This window comes from Melanerpes formicivorus, unplaced genomic scaffold, assembly GCF_026170545.1.
Source record: "Melanerpes formicivorus ecotype bairdi unplaced genomic scaffold, bMelFor1.0.p_v2 SCAF_88, whole genome shotgun sequence".
Lineage (NCBI taxonomy): Eukaryota > Metazoa > Chordata > Aves > Piciformes > Picidae > Melanerpes > Melanerpes formicivorus.
In genome coordinates, this window is record NW_027142440.1 from 55105 (window position 1) to 67171 (window position 12067).

Sequence of the window (12067 nt, forward strand, 5' to 3'; positions counted from 1 at the left end):
ATCAGACAACAGGACAGAGCTCACAGACAGACACAGACAGACAGGTCCCATCCAGAGGGTGCTGCTCAGTGCCTGGCAGTCCAGCTGCAGAGCAGTGACAGTGCTGTCCTTCAGGGGTCTGTACTGGCACCTGTACTCTTTAGTATCTTTATCCCTGCTATAGACAGGGGGTCGAGGGCCCCACCAGCAGTGTGCAGATGGCACCAAGCTGAGTGGTGCTGTTGATAGGCCAGAGGGACAGGATGGCATCCAGAGGGACCTGGCCAAGCTGGAGAGGTGGTGCCCAGGGGAACCTCCTGAGGTTCAACAAGAGCAAGTGCTCTTATTGCAAGAGCAATGGCTTCAAAGTAGAGCAGAGCAGCTTTAGACTGGATGTGAGGAACGAGTTCTTCACTGTGAGGGTGGTGGAACCCTGGAACAGGTTGCCCAGGGAGGTGGTTGGGGCCCCATCACTGGAGGTATTCAAGGGGAGGCTGCACAGGGCTCTGGGCAGCCTGAGCGAGTTGGGGATGCCCCTGCTGAGTGCAGGGGGAGTTGGACTGGATGAGCTTTGGCGACCCCTTCCAGCCCCAACTATTCTGTGATGCTACAAAAGAGAGGAACTAACTAACTAACTAACTAACTAACTAACTAACTAACTAACTAACCCTGAGTCCTGTGTCCAGTTCTGGACCCCTCAGCTCAAGAAAGAGGTTGAGCTGCTGGAACGAGTCCAGAGAAGGGCAACAAAGCTGGGGAGGGGTCTGGAGCACAGCCCTGTGAGGAGAGGCTGAGGGAGCTGGGGTTGCTTAGCCTGGAGAAGAGGAGGCTCAGGGGAGACCTCATTGCTCTCTCCAACTCCCTGAAGGGAGGTTGTAGCCGGGGGGGGTTGGTCTCTTCTCCCAGGCACCCAGCACCAGAACAAGAGGACACAGTCTCAAGCTGTGCCAGGGCAGGTTTAGGTTGGAGGTTAGGAAGAAGTTCTTCCCAGAGGGAGTGATTGCCCATTGGAATGTGCTGCCCAGGGAGGTGGTGGAGTCACCATCACTGGAGGTGTTTAGGAAGAGCCTGGATGAGGCCCTTGGTGCCATGGTTTAGTTGATCAGATGGTGTTGGGTGAGAGGTTGGGCTCGATGATATCGAAGGTCTCTTCCAACCTGGTCTATTCTATTCTATTCTATTCTATTCTATTCTATTCTATTCTATTCTATTCTATTCTATTCTATTCTATCCTATCCTATCCTATCCTATCCTATCCTATCCTAACTAACTAAGCAAGTAACTAAGTAAGGAAATAAGTAAGTTAACTAACTAACTAACTGAGAAGCCAACCAACAGGCAACAAGGAGAAAGCAACAAGGAGGCAAAGGAGGCCAAAGTCAGAGGAGCTGCTGGTGAAGGATCTCCCAGACCATCTTCTTCCTGAAGCTGGGCATGTGTCTCTGGAAGGAAAGCAAAGAGCCATGACATGGGAAGCCACAGCAGGCAGAGGCAGACAATGGCCACGACCCCCTGGCTGCTGCCTCTTGCCCAAGAGGAACCTCACAGGTTCCGCTAGGAAGCAGGCACAGGACACAAGGATGGAGAAGAGAGCTCTGCCCTGCTGAGCCCCCTTGGAACTTCCAAGCCAAGCAGCCATGCCCCAAAGCCAGAGAGAGGGAGGCACAAAAACTCAGCCCCTGCCCCAGGCACAAGGCAGAGCTGCTGAGCAACCTCCCTGGCTCTCGTGCCCAGAGCTCTGGAGCTGCCCACAGCCCTCACTCACCTGGCTGAAGGTGATGGCTCTGTCCCTGCAGATGGACTCAGCATATTTACAGAGGAAGACCCCGCAGTCACTCTGGTTCCTCTGCTGAGGGATCTCCTGGGGAAGGCAAAGCAGAGGGAGAAGTTCACTCCCTGGGCAAGAGAAGCCGCCTGGCAGCTCAGGCTCCCAGCTGGCAGCCCAGCAGTGCTCACGTACCTGGGCCCCCATGCTGTGCAGAGCCCACTCGGCAGAAGCCAGCTCCAGGCCTCTCCTGCTGCGGCTTTCCTCTTGCAGGTATTGGCTGTGCAAAGCAAACCCAGCCCTCACACCCTGGCCTCACCTCTGGCACAACCAGTGCCAAAGCTCTGGGGCTAAGGCTGCTGGCTGCAGAGGGGCCCTGGCCACCAGCTCTCCAGGCAGCAATGGTTGGATGCAGAGCTGCTCCACCCTTCCCCAGGCAGCTGCTGTGACCTGCTCAGGAGAGCACAGGGCTCCAGGGACACTTGACTTGGCTCTGGGGGGCCACTCTCCTGCCCTGGCTCTGCAGAGCTGCTGGAGCTGCTCCTCCCTGCTTGTGCAGCACCGGCAGAGACATCTACGGAGGAGCAGCTGCCCCAGTGCCCTTCCATGGGGACCTCTGGGGTGTGGGTGGCAGACTGCAGGCCCCCAAAACCCTGAGTGCAGGGCCTCAGGGGAGAGCAGGCAGGTAGCCAAGGGCATGCAGCTGGCAGCAGGCACATCAAAGGCTGCTGCTTTCTGCCTCCAAGAAGTAGGAAACCTTGCAGCCAGGAGGCAGAGACAGCCTCTGAACCCCTCCGAATGCACAGCACAAAAGCATTGGCTGAGCAGCTACTTACAGCAGAGCCTGGCAGATCTTCATGCCCCTCTGCCCCAGCGACTCATAGTAGCTGATGGTCTTCCTCCTGACATCAATGACCTGTGGTTGGAAGGGGACTGCTGGACAAAGCACAGCCTTCTGCTGCACACACAGCCAGAGCCTCCGGACTTCCCTGGTGAGGATTTCACCCCCACCCAGCTCTACCAAGAAGCCACTTGGACTCACCACCAGTGCCCAGTGTATCCCCAGGTGGATGGGAACCAGGATGATGTCCTTCTGGAAGATGTCCAGGCCCCTGGTCCACCTTCTCACCCCCTCATAGCCACCAGACACCAGCCTGGGGTAGAAGAAGGTGCTAAAGGCATGGACAGAAGGGTATCCAGCCTTCCTGCTCCTCTCTGCCACCAGCTGCAGGTAGAAATTGATGACCTGTGCCAGGAAGAAGCAGCTGGGGATGTAAAAGGGGACCCAGCTGCCCCAAAGCAGAGCAGGGCAGGCAGGGCAGCAGCAGTGGCAAAGCCCTGCTGAGCTCCATGCCCCTGGGCTGCAGCTGCTGTACCTCATCGTTCAGCCACTGGCCCTCCCTGAGCGTGCCCATGGCCTCCCGGGTGACACGGAGCTTGAAGGCACTGCTCAGCACCTCCCCAGGGTCACCTGGGCCCAGGGCAGCTCTGGCTGCTGCCTCCAGGGCCTGCAATGCACAGGGAGAAGCACTTGTGAGGCACAGACCCCAGCACATGGGCCCCTGGGCAGCTCCCCGCTCCAACAAGGGCTGGCAATCGAGGTGCCCGAGGGGGAGCAGCTTCCTCTGCCACCTTGCACAGCCTCTGGCAGCTGCCAAAGCCTTGCTGACCTCTGCTGCAGGCCCCCTGGCTGCAGAGCCCTGGGGCTTCTCCTTGGCCTTCAGCGGCCTCTTCCTCGCCACCGAAACCTCCCCGGCGTCGTCAGAGGTGACCTCAGCTGGGGAACAGAGAGCCCACAGGAGACCAGGGTTGGAAAGGGCACCAGGAGCTCTCTTTGGCCTAAAGGCCTCTCCTCAGCCCCCCCTGGAGCAGTGGCACTGGCTCCAAGGCACAGAGCCCTTTGCCCCGAGCAGCTGCTGCTGGCTTCGGAGGGGTTGGCTCCTGAGCAGTGCTGCAGAGCTGGAGCTCAGAGCCCGAGCCCCGAGTCTGCCAGCCAGAGGGGCCAGCCCAGCCTGCTGGGGGGCACATTCCCTGCTGCTGCAGCTCACAGCAATGCCATTTCCCTCTGCCTGCCAGCACCGGGCAGGCACCTTCCTTCACAGCCCAGCTGCAAGGCATTTCTCCTCAGGCAAGCAGGCGCTTGGAGCTGGCAGAGCCACAGGGCAAGGACAGGGAGCAGGGAGCTCCCAGCTGGGACTTCAGCTCCTCCTCCTGCTGAGGGCTCTGGGCTCCCCAGCACAGAGAGGGGCCTGGGGGAGCTCCTGAGAGCGCCATGCGCGGGGCCGTGCCCCAGGAGACATCCTCAGGCACTGGCTACAGCCATGGCCAGGGGCACAGAAGGGCTGCAAAGGCCACGGGCTCAGTGGCAGTGCTGAAGGACAAGAGCCAGAGCTTTCCCAGCTCCAGGCAACCCAAGGAACAGCTGGCAGCTTGACCTCTCCTGCCATGGCCAGTACCTGACTTCTGCTTCTTGCGAGGCACCTCCTGCTCCTCATCCTCCACAAGCTGCACAGCTCTGAGGGAAGAGCACACAGAGCAGTGCTTGGCAGCCAGGGGCAAGCTGCTGCCAGGCTGAGTTCCCTGCACTCCCACCTCTGCCAGGCCATGGAGCCCTCGCAGAGCCCTGGCTGCCTCACTAGAGCGGGGAGGCTCTGCCTCTCCTTCTGCTGAGGCTTCCCAACCCTTCCTGCCTCTTCCCAGCCCCAAAGCATTGCTGACATCCAGCAAGGAGCTTTCCTCTTTGCTCCAGGCAAGAGCGCACCGGAGGCCCTCTCAGCTCCCAGCTCAGGACGCTGGTGGCAAACAAGAGGAGCCCAAAGCGCCTGGAACCTGCGCTCGGGAGCTGGCTCCGCACGGGAGCAGAGATGCTTCTCGGCTGCTCCTATCCTCGGCAGCCGCCGAGAGCAAGGGCAGAGAGCCTTCTGCTCCGGGAGCAGCCCCTGAGGGACCTGCCAGGCTGCGACCCCCGTCCAGCTGCAGAGGGCACAGCAGCCCCGCAGGGCACAGCAGCCCCGGGTGCCCTTCCCCAGCCAGCGCTGCCCGCGGCAGCAGCCCCGCTCCGCCCCAGCCGTGCCCGCCCCGTCCCGCCCGCGGCTGGCTGCGGGGGCCTGCGCAGAGCTCTGCAGCGCCGCTGCCTTCCCGAGCCTCGTCCTGCCTGGGCGAGCGACGCTTCTCGCACCTCCTCCGTCCCGCTGCCGGCGCAGCGTCCGGCGGGGCCATGGCTGCAGCGCCACTGGAGGGGGACGTTGCCAGGGCGGCTGCTAGGGACGCTGCCGGCTCTGACGTGCCACCTCTGTGACCTGGCCCTGCCACCCTGCCGATGCCGCAGCACCCGGGGGCCCCGCTGCAGCCTCTGCTCTGCCCAGCCGCTCCCGGCTGCCACGGATCCTGCCTGCTGTTGAGTTCGGCCTCTGGCTCCTGAGCTGTGCCTCCCCCAAGGCTTTGCCTCAGGGGCTGCCCTGCTGTGCCCCTGCCGGGGGGCTGAAGCAGTGCCAGAGTGCCAGAGCAGTGGGGGAGCAAAGTCCTTGCCCTGCAGAGCTGATGTGGGGCTGGAGGCATGGCTGTGATTGAAGGGGCACAGCTCTTTGCTGTGAGGTCAAGCACCAGCGACCCTCTGAAGCTGCCATTGCCACCTCTGGGCTTGACCTGTGCTCAGCATGGTGCCCAGCTGGCACAGCCCTGGCCCAAGGAGGTCTTGGCCAGAGAGATGTTTCCCTGCTTCCCCACCACCTCCTCAGGCAACCTCCTGCAGTGTTCTACCACCCTCACAATAAAGAATTCCTTCCTCGTGTCCCAGCTAAGTCTGCCCTGCTCTGCTTTGAAGCCTGGCCCTCTTGGCCTGCCACTCCCAGCCCTTGTCAGAAGTCCCTTCCCAGCTCTCCTGGAGCCCTCTGCAGGTACTGCTCTAAGGTCTCCCTGGAGCGTTCTCCAGGCTGAGCAGCCCCAACTCTCCCAGCCCGCCTCCAGAGCAAAGCCCTCTGCTGTCTTGGTGTCCCTCTTCCTTCCCTGCATTCATAGTGCTCTGAGTCTGGGTTACCTGTGCTGGGTTTGCTTGGGAATGTCCCTGGGCTGCATCAAGGGAGTGTGGCCAGAGGTGGAGAGAGGGGATTCTGTCCCTCTGCTCTGGGGTGACCTCATCTGCAGGACCAGGTCCAGCTCTGGAGCCCCCAGCACGAGGAGGACAAGGACCTGATGGAGAGGATCCAGAGAAGGCCACAAGAAATGATCAGGGGGCTGGAGAACCTCTGCTGTGAGGACAGGCTGGGACATCTGGGGTTGTCCAGCCTGGGGAAGAGAAGGCTCCAGGGAGACCTTAGAGCTGCTTTTCCCTGTCTGGAGGGCACCTAGAAGAAGGCTGGGGAGGGGCTGTGAAGAAGAGTCTGAATCTCTCTCCGTGTCAAACCATCCTCCCTTGTCCTGTCACAAGAGGCCCTGCTCAAAAGTCTGTCCCCAGCTTTCTGCTCTGCCTCCTGAGGTACCCAAAGGCCCCCAGAAGGTCTCTGTGCAGCCTTCTCCAGGCTGATCAAGGCCAGCTGCCTCTGCCTGGTCTCACAGCAGGTCACTGGATCGTTTCTGTGGCCTCCTCTCCCCCACTCCATGGCTCCATGGCTCTGCTGTGCTGAGGACTCCAGAGCTGGCCCTGCAGGGGGGCCTCAGCAGAGCAGAGGCAGAGGGGCAGCCTCTCCTCCCTGCCTCTGCTGCCCAGGCTGCTGGGGCTGTCTTGGTGTCCTGGGTGTTGCCAGGTGCTGTGACACTCTGTCCTGCATGCCAGCTGCCCTTAGGCACTCGGGATCCTGCCCTGGAGTTCTGCTGTGCCTCAGCAGAAGGCCCCAGGGCCGTGGCCGTGCTGCAGCTGTGTTGGGGCAGTTCCATTGCCTCTGGCTGTGGTCAATGTCTGCTCTCCCTGAGCTGCTGTTGCTGCTGGGAGATGCTCTGCAGGCATCCCCAGGGCCTTGTCCCAGCCAGCCAGGGGCACGCAGCTGGTTTGTGTCTCCTGGGGCAGCAGGAGCTGTGTGTGGGCTCCCTGCAGGAGCAGCTTGGCAGCCCTGGCTTCTGGGAGGCTTCCTAGGGCTGCTCTGGGTGAGCTGCAGCAGAGGGGCCACAGGCAGCTCCCCTATGGGCTCTGGGCAGCCCTGTGTCCTCTGCTGTGGCAACCAGGGCACAACCCAGCACTGGGAGTGCCTTGGGGCAGAGCCAGAGCTGCTGTCTGCTGGTGGATCCTGGTGGCTGTCTGCTGGCTGTCTGCTGGTGGATCCTGGTGGCTGTCTGCTGGTGGATCCTGGTGGCTGTCTGCTGGTGGATCCTGGTGGCTGTCTGCTGGCTGTCTGCTGGTGGATCCTGGTGGCTGCTGCTGGCTGTCTGCTGGTGGATCCTGGTGGCTGTCTGCTGGTGGATCCTGGTGGCTGCTGCTGGCTGTCTGGTGGTGGATCCTGGTGGCTGTCTGCTGGTGGATCCTGGTGGCTGCTGCTGGCTGTCTGCTGGTGGATCCTGGTGACTGTCTGCTGGTGGATCCTGGTGGCTGTCTGCTGGTGGATCCTGGTGGCTGCTGCTGGCTGTCTGCTGGTGGATCCTGGTGGCTGTCTGCTGGCTGTCTGCTGGTGGATCCTGGTGGCTGTCTGCTGGTGGATCCTGGTGGCTGCTGCTGGCTGTCTGCTGGTGGATCCTGGTGGCTGTCTGCTGGTGGATCCTGGTGGCTGTCTGCTGGTGGATCCTGGTGGCTGCTGCTGGCTGTCTGCTGGCTGTCTGCTGGTGGATCCTGGTGGCTGCTGCTGGCTGACTGCTGGTGGATCCTGGTGGCTGCTGCTGGCTGTCTGCTGGTGGATCCTGGTGGCTGCTGGTGGCTGTCTGCTGGTGGATCCTGGTGGCTGTCTGCTGGCTGTCTGCTGGTGGATCCTGGTGGCTGTCTGCTGGCTGTCTGCTGGTGGATCCTGCTGGCTGTCTGCTGGCTGTCTGCTGGTGGATCCTGGTGGCTGCTGCTGGCTGTCTGCTGGTGGATCCTGGTGGCTGCTGGTGGCTGTCTGCTGGTGGGTCCTGGTGGCTGTCTGCTGGCTGTCTGCTGGTGGATCCTGGTGGCTGTCTGCTGGCTGTCTGCTGGTGGATCCTGCTGGCTGTCTGCTGGTGGATCCTGGTGGCTGCTGGTGGCTGTCTGCTGGTGGATCCTGGTGGCTGCTGGTGGCTGACTGCTGGTGGATCCTGGTGGCTGCTGGTGGCTGTCTGCTGGTGGATCCTGGTGGCTGACTGCTGGTGGATCCTGGTGGCTGTCTGCTGGTGGATCCTGGTGGCTGCTGGTGGCTGACTGCTGGTGGATCCTGGTGGCTGCTGGTGGCTGACTGCTGGTGGGTCCCGGTGGCTGCTGGTGTATCCTGGTGGACACTGGTGCTGGCCCCGGGCCGAGGTGATGATGGCTGTGTCCCCTCCCCAGCCAAACACCGGAGCGGGGCTTTGGGTGCCCCAGGAGGGAGGGCTGGGAGCAGGGCAAGGCTGGGAGGGGGGAGGCCTGAGCGCCGCTGTCCCACGCCGCAGTGCTGAGGACATTGCCGGCACGAAGCTGCTTTTGGGGCAGGAGTGAGAGAGGAGGTTGTCCCTGGAGCCAAGCGGAGGTTCTTGTGCTGGGGGAGAGGCCCTGGGAGCTGCAGCACTTGCCATGGTGGGGACCCCCGGGGGCTGGGGCCCCTTCTCTTCTCCCTGCCCCCACAGCTGGACAGGCAGCAAACTTTCCATGACTCTGATCTTCTCTCTGGGATTCTCTGAAGTCAACTTCTTGCAGACTTTCACTACTTCAAGAGGCCTCTAAGCAAGCTGGGGACAGACTTTTGCCTAGGAGCTGTAGTGACAGGACCAGAGGGATGGTTTGAAACTCAGAGAGGGAGGTTTAGAGCAGCTGTCCTGTGAGAGCTCAGTGCTGCCAGGCAGGAAACTCCAGCTGCCTTCCCCTGGATCCTGCCCGTGCTTGGCTTGTACCCAGCCTGCCAGCACATTGCTGCCTCCTGTTCCAAAGGGAAAAACCTCTCCTAGGATGCTGCAGGGTTTGAGCTGAGCAGGGCCTGATGGCCCAAGCACAGCCCTGAAGCATGGAGCATGTCCCACTGCCACCATGCTGGACCCTTGAGAGCTGCCAGTGTGTTGCCTGCTGGCCAGGGAGCACTGCCTCCAGGAGTCCTCTGCCAGCTTGCTCCCTCTCAGTGTGCTGGGGATGGGCTGGGGGTGCAGCCTGGAGGAGGCTGAGGGAAGACCTTCTGGCTCTCTGCAACTCCCTGGAAGGAGGCTGGAGCCAAGAGGGGGTTGGTCTCTTCTCCCAAGGAACAAGTGATAGGAGGAGAGGACATGGCCTCAGGTTGCTCCAGGTTGGACATGAGGAACAAATTCTTGCCCTTGAGGGCTGTCAAGTCCTGGCCCAGGCTTGTCCCCATCCCTGGAGGGGTTTCCTGGAGCAAAGGGTGGCTGTGTCTGCCCAGCTGCAGTTGTTGTTTCTTTCCATGAAGGAACTTCCATTCCCATGGGACATTCCCTTGGGTTTCTGTCTAGCTCTGGTTGAGTGTCTCTGGCTGTGGCTCTGTTCCCTCAGCAGCCAGAGCTGGCCTGGCTGCCCTACTCCTCTCAGCCACACTCCTGATCTGTGTTCTTAGGCTCAGTGCTCTTTCTAAAACACAAACCCAGCTGCTCTGGTCAGCAGAGGGTGATCTGCTGGGGGTGATGAGGGTTGGATGCTTCCTAAGGGATGCCAAGGCACCCTACCAGCGAGGCCAGTGGTGCCCAGACTGACAGATAGAATCCTGGAATGGTTTGGGTTGGAAAGGACCTTAGAGATCTTCTAGTTCCATGGGCCGGGCCATGAGGAGTCCATACCCTGCAGCTCCCCACTGACATCTGCAGAGGAAGCCATCTGAGGCAGCAGCTGCCAAGGGGGAGCTGCAATGGCCTGGAGCTCTTCCTCCATCCCCTTGCAGCCAGGTCAGGCCAGCTCAGGCTCTGATCCAGGGCGACCTGCAGGCAGCTCCTTGGAAAAACACTGCTGGGTGGGAAGCACCAAGGGCTGCTGCTGGCCTGCCCACAGCAGCTGAGAGGATGTGCCTGACAGGATTATGGTCATTAATGTGATGAATGGAATGATAATTCCTGTCAATTAGGTGATTTTGATTAAAGCAAAAGCAGGAGCATGAATGGTGAAACAAGGGATCAGACACTGGGAACTGACATATGTAACTAGAGTGAGATTCTTTTTAGGCTTCATTATAATCAGTTGTTGATGATTAATTTGACTTGCTTTACTACAGAGTAAGATTTTAGGTTTCATTATAACCTGTTGTTTATTAACTTGATTTGTTTTAACGTATGTATACAAAGGCCCCAGGGAAATGTTAGGAACTAACAGCTAACAGTTGAAGTATTATGAAACAAGAAGGTGTTCAAGGATGAGAAAGGAAGAGAGGTTGCTACAGGAGATGTGAACACAAGAGACAATTGTGACAGTCACAAGAACCTATGTGAAAATTCATCCCTGGGAAGGAGGTTGATGGCAACAACGGAGCTAAGAAGACACAACCACAAGGACTCAGCACACAACCCACCGGCTGTGCTGACCAGAGGATTACATCATGGAAAGCCCACCAGAAGGACAAGCTAATTTAAATAAACCCACCTTTCTGTGCATATGTATTAAGAGTAGGAGATTTAAAGGGGAGTTAGACTGTGAGGAGTGTGCACTGTGCACCCAGCGCTGTTTTGCATGTCTCTCATTGCCTTAAAATTGCTCCTTTCAAACTGTATTCCATCGACTGTCATTAATAACAGTTAATAACTGGCAGAACTATTAATAATGAGATTGATAACTGTATTAATCCCAAAGTCCCCCAGAAAACGTCAATACAACTTTTGTACAGTTATGTTCAGGTTCCTGTGCCCGGCTGGGAAGGATCCACATCAAATGCACCTTCAGGAACAGCTGAACGATTTAGGCAGAGGAAGGGAAAAGACAACTCTAAGCCTAACATCAAATCCAGAGCTAGAGAGAGCCAGGAGCTGCAATTTCTGCTTCGGTCACAAGATGGACTCCCTTCAGCTCCTTCATGGAGCAGAGGCAGAGGAAAGAGGGGGAAACCCCAAACTCTGGAGCCTTTGCTCAAGCTCCAGAGTCAGGTTCCTCACACAGCAATGCTCAGGCTGGGAAATTCGGTCAGTCCAAGGCGCTGTGCCGGGAGCTGCAGGCAGGAAATTTCATAAGCCCAAGCTGTGCTCTGGATGCAGTTGCAGAGGCAAAGCGAAAGCAAGGAGCTAAGCTTCCACCTTGTCCACAGCGAGAGAAGTGGAGCCGCTGGGCACCGGCGGAGGGGGAGGCACCAGCAGCACTCCCCCAGCCGGCCAGCAGCCGGGCAGAAGCAAGGGGGGAAAGGGAAGGGTTTACCAACCCCCCTCTCTTAACTCCTGTTGGAAACAAACCAGAGCAGCAGCAGAACAGCAATCTGAAATGTAGCCAAGTAGCTGCTGAGCAGCTCACAGCAGTGAGCGGCCAGGGCCCTGCCCAGCAGCTCTGCTGCTGCCTTGGTGCCGCCGGCAAGTCCGGACCCAGCTCTGTGCAGAGCCTCTGGCATCTACCTCCAGCTGCTGCTGCTGTCCTCCGGCTCTTGGTCAAGCATGGCTGGGCTTGGCTATGCCCCATCGGGACAGTTCTGCAGGAGGAGTTCCCTGGCTTGGGTGCTGTAAGGCACCTGAACATGTATCTGGCTCAGCATCGTGGGGGAAGTCATTGGGCATAAAGTTTTGGCATGGGGGAGCTTGGCACTTGGCCCCTGGGCTGAACAGGAGCCAGCAGTGTGCCCAGGTGGCCAAGAAGGCCAATGGCATCCTGGCCTGCATCAGGAAGAGTGTGGCCAGCAGGAGCGGGGAGCTCATCCTGCCCTGTGCTCAGCACTGCTCAGGCCACACCTCGAGTCCTGTGTCCAGTTCTGGGCTCCTCAGGTTAGAAAAGATGTGGAGATGTTGGAAGGTGTCCAGAGAAGGGCAACAAAGCTGGGGAGGGGTCTGGAGCACAGTTCTGTGAGGAGAGGCTGAGGGAGCTGGGGTTTTGTCCACGCCGTTGGATTGCTCTTTGTGTCCTTACAGCTTTCAGCCTTCTTTCCCTCTGCCTCGGTCTCCCTCCTTCATTTCTTTCTCTTCCCCTTTGGTAAGCAGAGGGCTTCATGGGGAGCAGCTGTCACTCACCTGGGGGCCAGCCCAGGGCTCACCCCTGGCACCAAGATTAAACTGAACCTGCTGGGTTTCCCGACCCAAACGACTCCGTGTCTCTGCGGCTAGGCTCAGCACACGCCGGCCGTGCAGGCGCAGAAC